A 13,608-nucleotide genomic window follows, 5' to 3' on the forward strand; every position below is an offset into this window, starting at 1 on the left:
GCAAAAAAAATGTGATTCTATATTAACATTACTTTTGCCAAGGAATGGCAGTGAGCATATATAATAAACAGCTGATTCTAGCAGCCTTTGTCTGTAAAATTATCTATCCTTTGCCAGTTGATTTATATCTGCCTTGAAAACATAGGTTTAAGTTCTCCTGTGGCAAGCTTAAAAAGATGTGTTGGCCAAGTAACTTATTTTAATAACCTTTGAAAATGATTTATTTAAAAATTTTAAAAATCCATAAGCAAAGGCTTGTAACAAATTTCTGTAAAAAATATATTAAAAAAATCTAAGATCCTAGCTTCTTGTATTGAAGCAGAGACAAAATATTTTTTTCTCACATAAGGTAAGGCTATATTTGAATTGTATTTTGAATCATATCTGTATGAATCTGCCAAAATATTTTCTTGGCCAGAAACTCATGCTTTGTTTCAATTAAGCAGTCAGATCTCCATGGTTTAGACGAGCTCCAAGTTGAGTGCTAGGTGCCACCTGGAAAACTGAGGCCCTGGGGACAGACATGGGGGGGAATGTTGACTTGGGGGAGACACATCCCTCCCTCCCGCCGCCCCTTGGTCATAGCTGTGGAAAAACTGCATCCCTTAGGCCATGCCTATAGTCTGCTCGGCTGGAGTCCAGAGTCACAGCCACTGCACACCCTTTTGTACATGCCCTGGCTGTGCTGCCACCTCCACCCTATGTAGAACCCGCATTCTGGCTGGAGCCAGCTCCAGTGCTCTCAGCTGCAGGCCATGCACCATGGAAGCTCATCCTCCCCAGTCCCAGTGAGAAAAAGACAGCGACCCTCAGCAGGGACAGGAGGATGCCCATGGGGGCCATGGCACATGTGATCAACGCCAAGGTCGCCCCAGGCCCGCCACTGAGGCGATCAGGAAGTGGAAAACCTTGGCCCAGGAGCACACCTGGTGGGAGAGTGCCAAGGCAGAGGAGACAGTCCCCCCTGCTCACCCTCAGGAAGGCTGGAGGGAAGAGCGCACACCTCTGCACCAGGCTGGCCAGAAGTAGCAGCTTACACAGGCCCAGTGCCAAACAGGCTCTAGACAGTACGCTCTAGGGTGCAGGACCCGGGCCTGCACGGCAGGGATTCAGCTCCAGCCTCTTCCCTGCTTGCTCAAGACCTCCACTGGAATGTTCAAACTCAGTGGGTTGCCACTTGTTCAAAATGTCTGCAACTCTGAGGCATCAGCCAAAATCAGCCTCTACATCCATAACTCCATAGTCAAGACATGTAAAACCTTATACCATTAAGACCAATTAAAAACAAGAACAAAGCGATTACACAAATCTTATAAGTTAAACCAGAGTTTTCCCAAAATTCAAAGCCTCTGGCTCCTTAAGAAAAAAAAAAGGTTGAGCATGCTGCCAGCTGCTGTGTGGCTTTAAATTAGACCCTCCCCCCCCCCCCCCACACACACACACAAACTGCAGCTGGCTCAAGAGATGGCCAGCAGATGAAATTTTCACCAATTTTTATTTTTTAACATGAAACAAACAGTCATTCACACAAAAACATGGAGAAGACATAAACGTGCATGTGGACAAAAGGTCGGTGCACTGAAGACATAGAAAGTAAAGAGTGCCTGCAATGTAACCAAATCCATTTTCCTTCTCTCTTTTTCTTTCATGTTTCTAGAATAAAAATTGTTTTTGTTTTTGTTTTTTACTTTTTATTTTGTTTTATATTATTTTATGTCCTATTTCTCTTGTCTGGTGCAGTTCTTAGACTGCGGACAAATGCCTAACTAAATTAATTCCCTTTTCCATTTTGTTGTCATACCCTAACTGATATAAGTGCTGGGCCTACACTGATTCAGTCTAGCCTGTATCTCTACGCACTCCTGCAGCAACAGCCTTTACAAATAAATGACATTGGTAGCGCTAAATTAATACCCTGTTGCTTACCGTGTCAAATACATATTTTTTTTCCTTTTTCCATGGAGCTCCATTAAGACAACGAACCTCATTTGGTCTCCCCGTTTCCAGTTATAATCCACCTGTTGGGTACCATATGTAGAATTCAGCTGCTAAATTCTAACTGTGGGTTCCCTGGAAGGGGAGATGGGAATTGGACAGAGTGGCAAGAGAAAACACATGGACACAAAAACATGGCTTCTGGTTCAAGTCTCCATCTTTAATGCATCTCTCCCAAGATACAAAGGCAGACCAAGTCCTTCCCCTGAAGGCTGGAAACCAGTTCTTCTTGTTCTTCAGGAATTAAATCCTAGATCTTTTGCCTAAGTATTTATTTTCTGTCCAAGTGATAATTTTGATTACAAAATACTAATCACTTCTTGACAGGTAGCCCCTTAATCAAGAAACCATATTCAGAAGTATACTATCAGAGCAAGTCATGTCCACATCATTCATCCTCTGATTTGATCAGTGATGATTATAGAATATCAGTTCTGGAACCTTCTTGCTATGTATATATCAGAACAATTTCAAGCTAACATTAAAGAAAGAACTAAAAAATGATCTAATTGAAGGGTATTCTACAAGATAACTGTAATAGACTCCATTAAGTTGTAAAATAATTGAGGATAAAAGAAGACTGAGGATCTACTGAAGATAAGAAAAAGCTGAAGAGATGTGAGGATAAAGCAGGGATCCAGGATTAGATCAGGAAGGATAAAAGGGGTACTAGTAAACAGTTGACTTAAGAAATAGAGGAGGTTTAACTCTGTACCCCATTTTTTAATAGGGTTGTTTGGTTTTCTGGAGTCTAACTTCTTGAGTTCTTTATATATATTGGATATTAGCCCTCTATCTGATGTAGGATTGGTGAAGATCTTTTCCCAATTTGTTGGTTGCCGATTTGTCCTCTTGATGGTGTCCTTTGCCTTACAGAAACTTTGTAATTTTATGAGGTCCCATTTGTCAATTCTTGCTCTTAGAGCATACGCTATTGGTGTTCTGTTCAGAAACTTTCTCCCTGTACCGATGTCCTCAAGGGTCTTCCCCAGTTTCTTTTCTATTAGCTTCAGAGTGTCTGGCTTTATGTGGAGGTCCTTGATCCATTTGGATTTGAGCTTAGTACAAGGAGACAAGGATGGATCAATTTGCATTCTTCTGCATGTTGACCTCCAGTTGAACCAGCACCATTTGTTGAAAAGGCTATCTTTTTTCCATTGGATGTTTTCAGCCTCTTTGTCGAGGATCAAGTGGCCATAGGTGTGTGGGTTCATTTCTGGATCTTCAATCCTGTTCCATTGATCCTCCTGTCTGTCACTGTACCAATACCATGCAGTTTTTAACACTATTGCTCTGTAGTATTGCTTGAGGTCAGGGATACTGATTCCCCCAGATTTTCTTTTGTTGCTGAGAATAGTTTTAGCTATCCTGGGTTTTTTGTTGTTCCAGATGAATTTGATAATTGCTCTTTCTAACTCTGTGAAGAATTGAGTTGGGATTTTGATGGGTATTGCATTGAATCTGTATAGTGCTTTAGGCAAAATGGCCATTTTAACTATATTGATTCTACTGATCCATGAGCATGGGAGGTTTTCCCATTTTTTGAGGTCTTCTTCCATTTCCTTCTTCAGAGTCTTGAAGTTCTTGTCAGAATTCTCACCTGAAGAACTTCGGATGGCGGAGAAGCATCTTAAAAAATGCTCAACTTCATTAGTCATTAGGGAAATGCAAATCAAAACAACCCTAAGATTTCATCTTACACCAGTCAGAATGGCTAAGATTAAAAATTCAGGAGACAGCAGGTGTTGAAGAGGGTGTGGAGAAAGAGGAACACTCCTCCACTGCTGGTGGGGTTGCAAATTGGTACAACCACTCTGGAAATCAGTCTGGCGGTTCCTCCGAAAACTGGGCACCTCACTTCCAGAAGATCCTGCTATACCACTCCTGGGCATATACCCAGAAGACTCCCCACCATGTAATAAGGATACATGTTCTACTATGTTCATAGTAGCCCTATTTATAATTGCCAGATGCTGGAAAGAACCCAGGTATCGCTCAACAGAAGAGTGGATGCAAAAAATGTGGTATATCTACACAATGGAGTACTATTCAGCCATTAGAAACAACGAATTCATGAAATTCTTAGGCAAATGGATGGAGCTGGAGAATATCATTCTCAGTGAGGTAACCCAGACTCAAAAGGTGAATCATGGTATGCACTCACTAATAAGTGGACATTAACCTAGAAAACTGGAATACCCAAAACATAATCCACACATCAAATGAGGTACAAGAAGAAAGGAGGAGTGGCCCCTGGTTCTGGAAAGACTCAGTGAAATAGTATTCAGCAAAACCAGAACGGGGAAGTGGGAAGGGGTGGATGGGAGGACAGGGGAAGAGAAGGAGGCTTACGGGACTTTCGGGGAGTGGGGGGGCTAGAAAAGGGGAAATCATTTGAAATGTAAATAAATTATATCGAATAAAAAAAATTAAAAAAAAAAGAAATAGAGGAGGTATAAAATATGTAGCCTCATTAGTGGTGTTGTAAAATTGTTGCAAATCCAGTCAGTCACTACACTCAAGGAACATCAAATGCCAGGTTTAGAAAAAGCATGGGAAAATGGTACATGCAGCCTTTTGAACAAAGTACATAACTTTTCTGGTCATCTATGAACTTCAAATTAGTGGTATTTAAGTAGAAGTAGTAGACAAATCTCTAAGACTGCCATAAAAGCTCCCAGAACTCTGACAAATATACAAGGAACACATTTCAAGAAGGAAAATTTTAGGACATAATGCTTAGCTTATGTAACTGCCTGGAAATTGCACTCCAATTTATCTGCTCCTTAGATACCAAAAGAACACCCTGGGCATGGTCTTAGAGATCCATATTTTGGAACCCGTGAGGCTCATTAAGAACACTGAGGCTCACCTAGTGATCAACCAGGAGGCTCTGAGGATCCTGTCTGCCATCAACCAGGCTATGTTGGTGGTGGCAATCATGGGACTCTACCGCACAGGCAAATCCTACATGATGAACAACCTGGCTTGGAAGAGAAAAGTTGAGTCCCACCAACAGAGCTGTGCTGGTTTACTTCTGTTGACTTATGTCACCAGCATCCTGAAAGAAGGTATGAGGAAAGAGTGTCAGAGACAGAGAGGACTAGGAAAGTATAGCATGAGTCCACCAGTGGAATTTCTGGATGAACCAAGCACCCAAAGGCCCTTCCTTCACCTTCATAAGCTTTTATGTCATAAACTGCCACTGGGATGGACCCTAACATAAATGAGACACCTGCACCAATATAAAAGACTATTGGAAATAAGACTTACATTTTCAATAGTGGTCTAGTAAAGTTTAAGTTCCCAAACCAATCTGGTACCTGACATTCTACTTAGCAAAAAATAGAGCTGTAAATTGGTAACACATCATGGTTGGCAAATTAGAAATAAATGTTAGACAAGTCTCATTCTTGTAGACAAATTAAGACATGAATATTAGACAAGGCAAGTCCCTTGACACATTTAATAATCCAATGAATGGGAGCAGGATAAGTATACAATGATGAAGTATTCTTAAGGAAATCACCATTTTCCTAAATCTTGATTGATCAAAAAATGTGACACAGATGTTTCTAGGTTTTGGGCTTAAAAATCCTTTAGAATTTGAACTCAGAGTCATGGTTCAGTTCCTGGCCAACCAAACTTGGGTTGTATACTCAATGAACTATCCCTCTCTGGCTGAGTTCAGTGTTTGTGTGGGAATTTCTAGGCACCAACATATGTGTTGGTGCACATGAGCTGCTTTCTGAGACTAGACAGATCTTATTTCCTGAACTTAAAACCCAAATTATAGGCCACTGGACATAGGTACTGGGAACTGAACTCATGTCCTCTGCAAGAACATTAACTGCTCCCAACCACTGACTCATATCTCCAGACTCTTTAGTGGGAATTTCATGAATGGTTCCTCTAACTCCTTTGGATTTCTGCTAACAAGTACTGCAGAAGGAATATGAAGGTCTCTCAGTAACTAGACTACACATGTATTCTGTAGACTTTAGTCAAAGGCATTTTGTTACACCAAAATGGTAGTAAATATGTGAGACTTTGAAATAATTTATTTATTGTTTTTGTTTCTGTCTCCATCTGTTACACTATAAACTCTATGATTTATTCCCTGCGATTGCCTGATTTATAGTAGATACTCAATAGATGTTGGTGAATGATTGAATCAGTGAATGAAAAAGCTAATGTCCTAGTTTGCTTTCTGTTTCTGTGATGAACATTGTGACCCAAAACCACTTAGAGGTGAAAGAGTTTGTTTGGTTGACAAGTTACTGTCTACCACCAAAGAAACCAATGCACAAACCAAGATGCCGGAGGCTAGAGAAAAAAACCTTGAAGGATCTCTTTTTGCTTCACGTGCCTAGTAGCTTACTTTTCTTATATAGCCTGGGACTACCTGCAAAAGGATGACAGCATGACACCACACACTGTCAGCTGGACCTTTCTGCATCAATTTTTTTTTTTTTGAGATAGGTTTTCTTTGTATAGCTCTGGCTGTCCTGGAAATCACTCTGGAGGCCAGGCTGGCCTCAAACTCAGAAATCCACCTGCCTCTGCCTGCCAAATGCTTGGATAAAAGGTGTGTGCCACCACTGCATGGATTACAATTGTTGCTAATAGATGTAATTTCTCAAGTGAAGAATTTAATCAGTTGAGGTAATTACTCTTTGCAAGTGTCTCTAGTTATGTGAAATTGACAAAAACTGACCAACACAGCGAAACAAATGAACAAGAAAAACACATTAATTTGGGGAGACACTGGTAGAATATTTTTCTTAAAATCCTAAACTTGTTTTTCTAGTTTCCTTAACTTAGCATGCCAGCTATGTGATAGAAGTGAAAATCTTATCAATTCAAAGTCAACACCTGATCAGAGTGGGCTAGAGGACTCCACTAACTTTTGGGCTTCTTTCCAACCTTTATGTGGGTTCTGAGGGATTTCTCCCTGGAGCTGGATGTTAATGGAAACCTGTCTCTTGTGATAAGTACCTGGGGCATTTGCTGACCCTGAAGAAAAATACCTGGATTTGATGGAATGTCCTGAAACAAAGTGAAAACAATTTCATAAATGTCATCTCTGCCTGGTTGGCAAAGGTCTTGAGTTTTTAGCTGTGTTATCCAAACTGTTGTTATAGAAAATGAAAACAGAGCTTAGCAGAATCACTTAGACTCCACTTGAAATTTTACAAGCTACATCTTCTTAAAGAAGGGGGTTTTCTTTACCATTATTTTATGTTTTTGTATTGCTTGTACTTTATTTGATATTCTACAGCATGCATAGGCTTTCAGAAAGTTATGGAACTGGAAGTGTCATATATAGAAATAATTCATTGGAAGTTTACTGCATCTAATTCTAATTCTGGCAGGAGCTGATGATAAAACTAAAAGCTTTAATTAATGTAAAGTGTTGTGGGTTAGCACCTGGGTTGATCCATTATACTCGCCAGAGAGCAGACTAGAAGGAATCACCATTTTAAAAGACTACAACCATAAAGTCAGCAGAAATGGCAAAACTTTCATTTGTCTTTCTTCCTTTTTCAATCAATTAAAAATGAAAGTACAAATGAATTCCAGGAAGGAAAAGAAACAGGGAGAGAGGAAGGAGCAGTAGTAAATGAACAAGATTTACCATCACAGTTCTGCTTCCCCAGTATTAGAGGCCATATAATCCAACATCTATCTTTTGAATAGATGAAGACCAAAGGGGGAGAGATTTAATATCATCAAGACTTTACTTTCATTAAACTATTATATTGCTGTGTTTTCTTACAAAATTCTAAAAACTGTAAAGTAAACTCTCCAGCAATTGACAGCCATTTTATCAACTTTGTCTTTTTTATGTCTAAAGAGCCTGGTGCAGACCTATGTCAGTGTCATCTGCAGTGGGTCTCTCTCCCTCATGGAGAATGCTGTGCTGACTTTGGGCCAGATAGAGAACTCAGCTGCAGAGCAAAACACCATCACCCACTATGAAGAACAGATGAATCAGAAGAACAATTTGCCCTCAGAGATCCCCCAGGAGCTGATGAACCTGCACAGGCCAATTGAGAATGAGGCCATTGAGGTCTTCCTGAAGAATTCTTACAAGGTTGTAAACCAAAAGTTCCAGTCAGAATTAGGGGTAGGTGCAGTACAAAAAAATCATTTCACAAAGGAATATAGGGCCCCTCTGAGGGATGAATATTTTTCTTAGTCTCCAAGATAGTGCCACTCAATGATGAACGTCTATTTACAGTACGTATTGAAGGTTAGAAGGTTCTGGGAGCCATGTTCTCAGTTATTGAGGAGATTGCACAAGTGCATTTACAAAGGATCATTTATTTGTTTTTTATTATATATATTTCATTCTCTGAGAGAATATATATTTCCGTTCTTTCTTCCAACCTGAGAAGCCATATTCCTATGCTCTAAGAATATCTCTAATGCAGGAAAACAGGGATAAATGCCTGTAGGAAATCAAATGTGAAGTGTCAGTTTCTATAGCCAGTATCCTCCCTCCTTAGGGAGATATTTACAATGACATGCAGAGCCTGCCCCTATTTAAACATTCTCCTGTAGTCTGATGTGTTATCTCTCACCTCTCAACCATGCTTGTGATTTTGTGTTACTCAGAAGCTGCTGGTAGTAAAACAAGATGCCTTTGTTAAGAACTTGGACATGTCATCAGCTCAATGCTGAGATTTTCTGGAGGATATTATTGGACCCCTGGAAGAAGAAGTAAAACCCTGGAGGTTACTACCTCTTCCTTCAGATGAAACAAGAATTAGAGAAGGCATATAACCAGGCTCCTGGGAAGGGGCTCCAGGATAATTGTATAGCTGATATCATTTTGAGGGCTTGGTGAGGAATCTCATCCAGATGCCAGTGAGATTAGGAAGATATAATGGTGTTATTGCAAATTGTTCTTGCCTTGCATTCATCTATACAGACAAACAGATTTCAGACAGAGAGCAGACTGATCCTTGGAAGCACAACTGGGCCTCTTAGAAATATTTGTGGAATTTCGTCATTCCCTCAACCATTTGCTCACCTAATTGTCTAAAGTGATTTATTTGGCTTTGTTTGTCAAGAGATTCTTGGGTTGTAAGAGACAAGATGATTAAAAGTAATGGTGGTGGTAATAGCAGTTACCACTTAGATTGTTCTCCCTGTGTTTCAGAAACCGATTCTCTTCATACTCACACCACCACACAAACCATGCATCATTATTAATGTGTCTATAAAGCAAAACAGAAAATGAGGCATAGTGAAGCATAAGACTCACAACCAATGAGCAGTACTCCTTGAATGCCACTCCAGATAGCATTATCTGCATTTGTGAGATCTAGACTACTCTATGCTGGTAATAGATTTTAACATTGGGTTTGACTTTGTAATCTACAAATAATCATTTATTTTAAATGACTTGATATTTCATCTTTTACTTCTAGTCAATAAGTCATGTCAGAAGAACTCAGTGTCTCTGTGGTGGCTCTATCGCCTACTTATTCCCAGGAGCAATTTCCTCTCTTCTCCACAAGAATATTAGTTCAGGACCTCAATCTCCAGGCTGTATCCATGCTTTAAGATAGCTGCAAGAGAGTCAGGCTCTACTTCAGTTTTATATCCCAAAACAAAAATGAGGGATAAAAGGACAAAAGGATGGTGCACTAACTCCTCTTAAGTGTTTGAAGATGCACCATGACTTTTCTATTTATACACCTTTCACATGAATTTAATCCCATGTATATCCCAGATTTGTAAGAGATGCTGTCATTTCCTGCTTTGATAGAGTATGAGGGAAAAAATGGCGAATTGTTCAAAGATGTTAGAAAGTCCTGTGGCTATATAGGGGATGGAAATTTCAAACAACAGAGATAGTCTATAAAAGTAAATGAAAGCAAGAGATCTGATATTTTAAGCAGTAACAGACTAAGTAAAGATTAGCTAGATATAGCGATCACAATCTAGACATGGAGTAACCTGGAGATCAATGAAAAATGCCTGATACTCTTTTGGATAAAGTATAAAGTCATCATTGAGCATTTGAGTAACAGACACATTCCCAAAGCAACATGGCCAAGTTCCAGACACTCCAAGATAAATGGTCTGGAGCAGTCTCTTAAGCAAAGCTAAAACTAGGACTGTGAGATTTGGCTGCAACGGATGATAAGCAACAGGCTTATGCTACGTTTTTGAAACTAAAATTGACAAGATCAGCTCCTAGTTACATATGTGAAACAGATAAGAAAAGACATCAAAGTTCCAATTTGTTTAAAGAGTTAGGAGATATTAAAAATGAGGCTAGGAAAGGATCTAATATGGGAGTAGGGCAGTCTCTACATCAGTTTTAGGTCCATTAAACATGGGAAGCTGTTTGGATTGCTACACAGCAGTTCAATTAATGACTGAAATCAGTGAACATCAGTGTTAATTAACAGACACATTGGCTTGTCTCCAACTTACTCTATACTACTAGGCAGAAGCAATACTGAAAAAATACTTTGAGCCTAAGGAAGATGTTGTCAAATCACTTCTAAAGACACATCAGTCATTCACAGAGGCCACAAAGGAGGTCGAAGGTAAGAACTGCAAAGACATTCCACATGGTGGAGCTATTGACATGTTTAGCAATATTGGTCCATATGGCATACTCAGTTGTGAGGAAGAATCTCAAGCATCACTCATGGTGTTCTTTTATTAACTGCCATACAAACATATCTGTTATTAATTGGTTATTCCATAAAAAAGTAGCCACAGGAAAAATTTTATCAAAGATAAGAGAAATTTAAAGGAAATAAAAGTCAAAATTAACTCATAAAATTTAATTGTCCAGCCGGACAGTGGTGGCAAACGCCTGTAATCACAGTACTCTGGGAGGCAGAGGCAGGGGGATTTCTGAGTTCCAGGCCAGCCTGGTCTACAGAGTGAGTACCAGGACAGCCAGGGCTATACAGAGAAACCCTGTCTCGAAAATAAAAAATAGTAATTGTCCTCTTGTTTGCTACTCCTTCTCAGCAGAACATATGAAGGCTGAAGCTGCTGAAACTGTAAACTGAGAGTTAGAAGACAAGCAGAAGAAGTTTGAGTTGATGATGCAAGAGACGGACAAGACTTACCAGGATAATGTGAAACAACCGACTGAGAAGATGAAGAAGGAGCAGAAAATTTTAATAGCAGATTAGGACAACATCATAGTTCATAAATTTCAGGTAATATACCCTATCATCTCAGTATATTCCTATACCCCAATCAAAAATAAGTATATCAGAGAGCTGGTGAAACATCTTAGTACTTAAGGGCATTGATCTCTCTTGAAGAGGACCCAGGTCTTATCTCAGCATCCACACAGTGGTTGACAATAGTGCATAACTCTAATTCCAGGAAATTGGACCTCCTTCTTTGGCCCATGCAGGCACTGCATATATGTAGTAAATTTAAGTACACTGCAAGCAAAACACTCATCACTTAAAATAACATGAATAAATCTAAAAATCAAGCAAGAAAATCAAACTGCAAGCTGATCGGCAGGCTGCAGCAGGAGGATATCTAGTTAACAGTTAGCGTGGGTTATGAAGTAAGACCTCCACAATGAAGACTCCTGCAGTACAGTAACTGGTACAGAAACTCTGAAACATTGTCCAATGTTTCTGTTTATCTCCAGCCCTGTCTACTTTATAAGAGCTTTTTATGGCTAGATGAAACCCTTCAATAGGCTGTCCATAGATAGTGATTTAGAATTGCTTAAGTATCTCCACTTATTTCTATGTAATAATTCTAGACTGGTGTGTGTGTGTGTGTGTGTGTGTGTGTGTGTGTGTGTGTGTGTGTGTGTGTGTGCTAGATGGGGATATTGTCATTTCATGAGATGTAAGGTAATTAATACAATTGTTTTCTCACAGTTTATTTTCTCTACTGAATGGAACACATAGGGAATTCATTTCTGCTATACTCGTCTCTGGCAGCACTCCTAACAATCTACCCACTCAAGCTCATGGATTACGTACCAGATTTGCAGTACTCTGCATTCCTCTACAGCTGTACTAAGTCTCGGTGATGGTCCAGAATATCCTGTGAGGACTGCAGACATCAATTGCTCCAATGTTTCTGTTAACCTGTTTCTGTCACCAACATGTTGGACATGTACGAAATCCCTTGATTGAACACTTGCCCTCATTCTAAATCAGGTAATAACTTTCCAGTTTATTTGAGCCCATCTTTATCACCTTCTTCCATGTGCTTGAGAGTCTGCATCACAGAGCTCAGAAATGATGCAAAGAAAGAATAGGCAACTGGTTACCATTTTTATAGAAAACAGTGTTATACATGAGTCAAAGAACATAAGACAGGAGGGTTGCATGCTATTGGTGTTTAGAACTTTTAGACTACATTCCTAAAGCTGGGAGAGCAAAGGATAATGTTTAGAAGCTATGGAGGGAGACAAGAGGGATAGCAACAGGGACAGACAGAACAGAGAAAGACATACAGAGAGGAGGAGGAGAAGGTTAAAGGTAGAAAAAGCATCAAGAAAAAACAAAATTTAGGGTTTAGTGTAAGTACTAATGGAGAGTCTGTGAGACTCTGGAGAACAAGGAACATGATCTGAGTTCAGACTCCATTTCTGTTTTAGGAAGAGGAAGAGCTTCTCAAGGAAGGATTCCAGAATGAGAACAAGAAACTTCTTCAGGAGATTGATAACATGAAGAGATGGCAAATGTCTGGGAAATGCACCATACTCTGAAGGCCTGAGGACCAAACCTCTGCCAAGCTTCCTTTCTCACAGACTGTGTGGACTGAGCACCTCAGGCTTTGAAGCAACTCTTATGACATTCAATTCACCTCAACTCAAAATCAGTCACATGCAACTACAGTTTGGAGTCACTGTCTGACCACTGGACAATGTCAAAGGAAGTTCCTCTGTGTGCAGAATGCATGAATTAGCAGAGGTTCAGTCATCCGTGTTTTCTATGTCCACTTGGCCTGGGTCATGCCCAGCCACATGTTTCTCCTTTATAATCTTAAGTTTTCCTCTTTACTACAGTATAGCTTCTGCAGTAACAGAGCAGGTAACTTTTAACTAACTTGCAATATGAATTCTCTTTCATTTCTCTGAGGACTTTAACATTTGCTACCGTTTTTCAAAACCTAAATCCCATCTCCATTTTCCCCTTTATCTCCATCTGCGACAACATGTCTTGAAATATCCCAGGGCAAAGGTCTTGCAAGAGCATGAGTTAATAAATATGATTAATCCACTGTAGTTGTTTCTGAATATGTATTTTTATTTGTGATTCATTATGGAAATAAAAGAATATTCCAACAAACCATAAAGTTATTAAGTTTTATATCATCATGTAGTACTCAGGGTGACTAACTCTGGGATGTTAACGTTTTTTCTCTCTATTTCATAAGAATAATGGCACCAACCAAGGATAATGTTGAAGTCATTGGTCTCATCACAAAAACACCTTTTGTGTACACATTGTTGGCTGGTGCTCATATGAAACCCAGGGCTGTGGCAATGCACTTTGTTTAAACATAAACTCACCAAATAACAACTGTACACATAATATTCCTTGATATAGGTTTGAATCCATGGTGTTAGCACTATGTGTGCTCATAGAA

At 39.6% G+C, this 13,608-nt stretch overlaps 1 pseudogene; it reads left to right on the top strand.

Moving 5' to 3' along the window:
- Positions 1–13,164, top strand: part of LOC127682494 (guanylate-binding protein 2-like) — a 53,911-nt pseudogene extending 40,747 nt beyond the window's left edge.
- The last annotated feature ends 444 nt before the right edge of the window (positions 13,165–13,608 follow it).

Source organism: Apodemus sylvaticus, chromosome 4, assembly GCF_947179515.1.
Source record: "Apodemus sylvaticus chromosome 4, mApoSyl1.1, whole genome shotgun sequence".
Lineage (NCBI taxonomy): Eukaryota > Metazoa > Chordata > Mammalia > Rodentia > Muridae > Apodemus > Apodemus sylvaticus.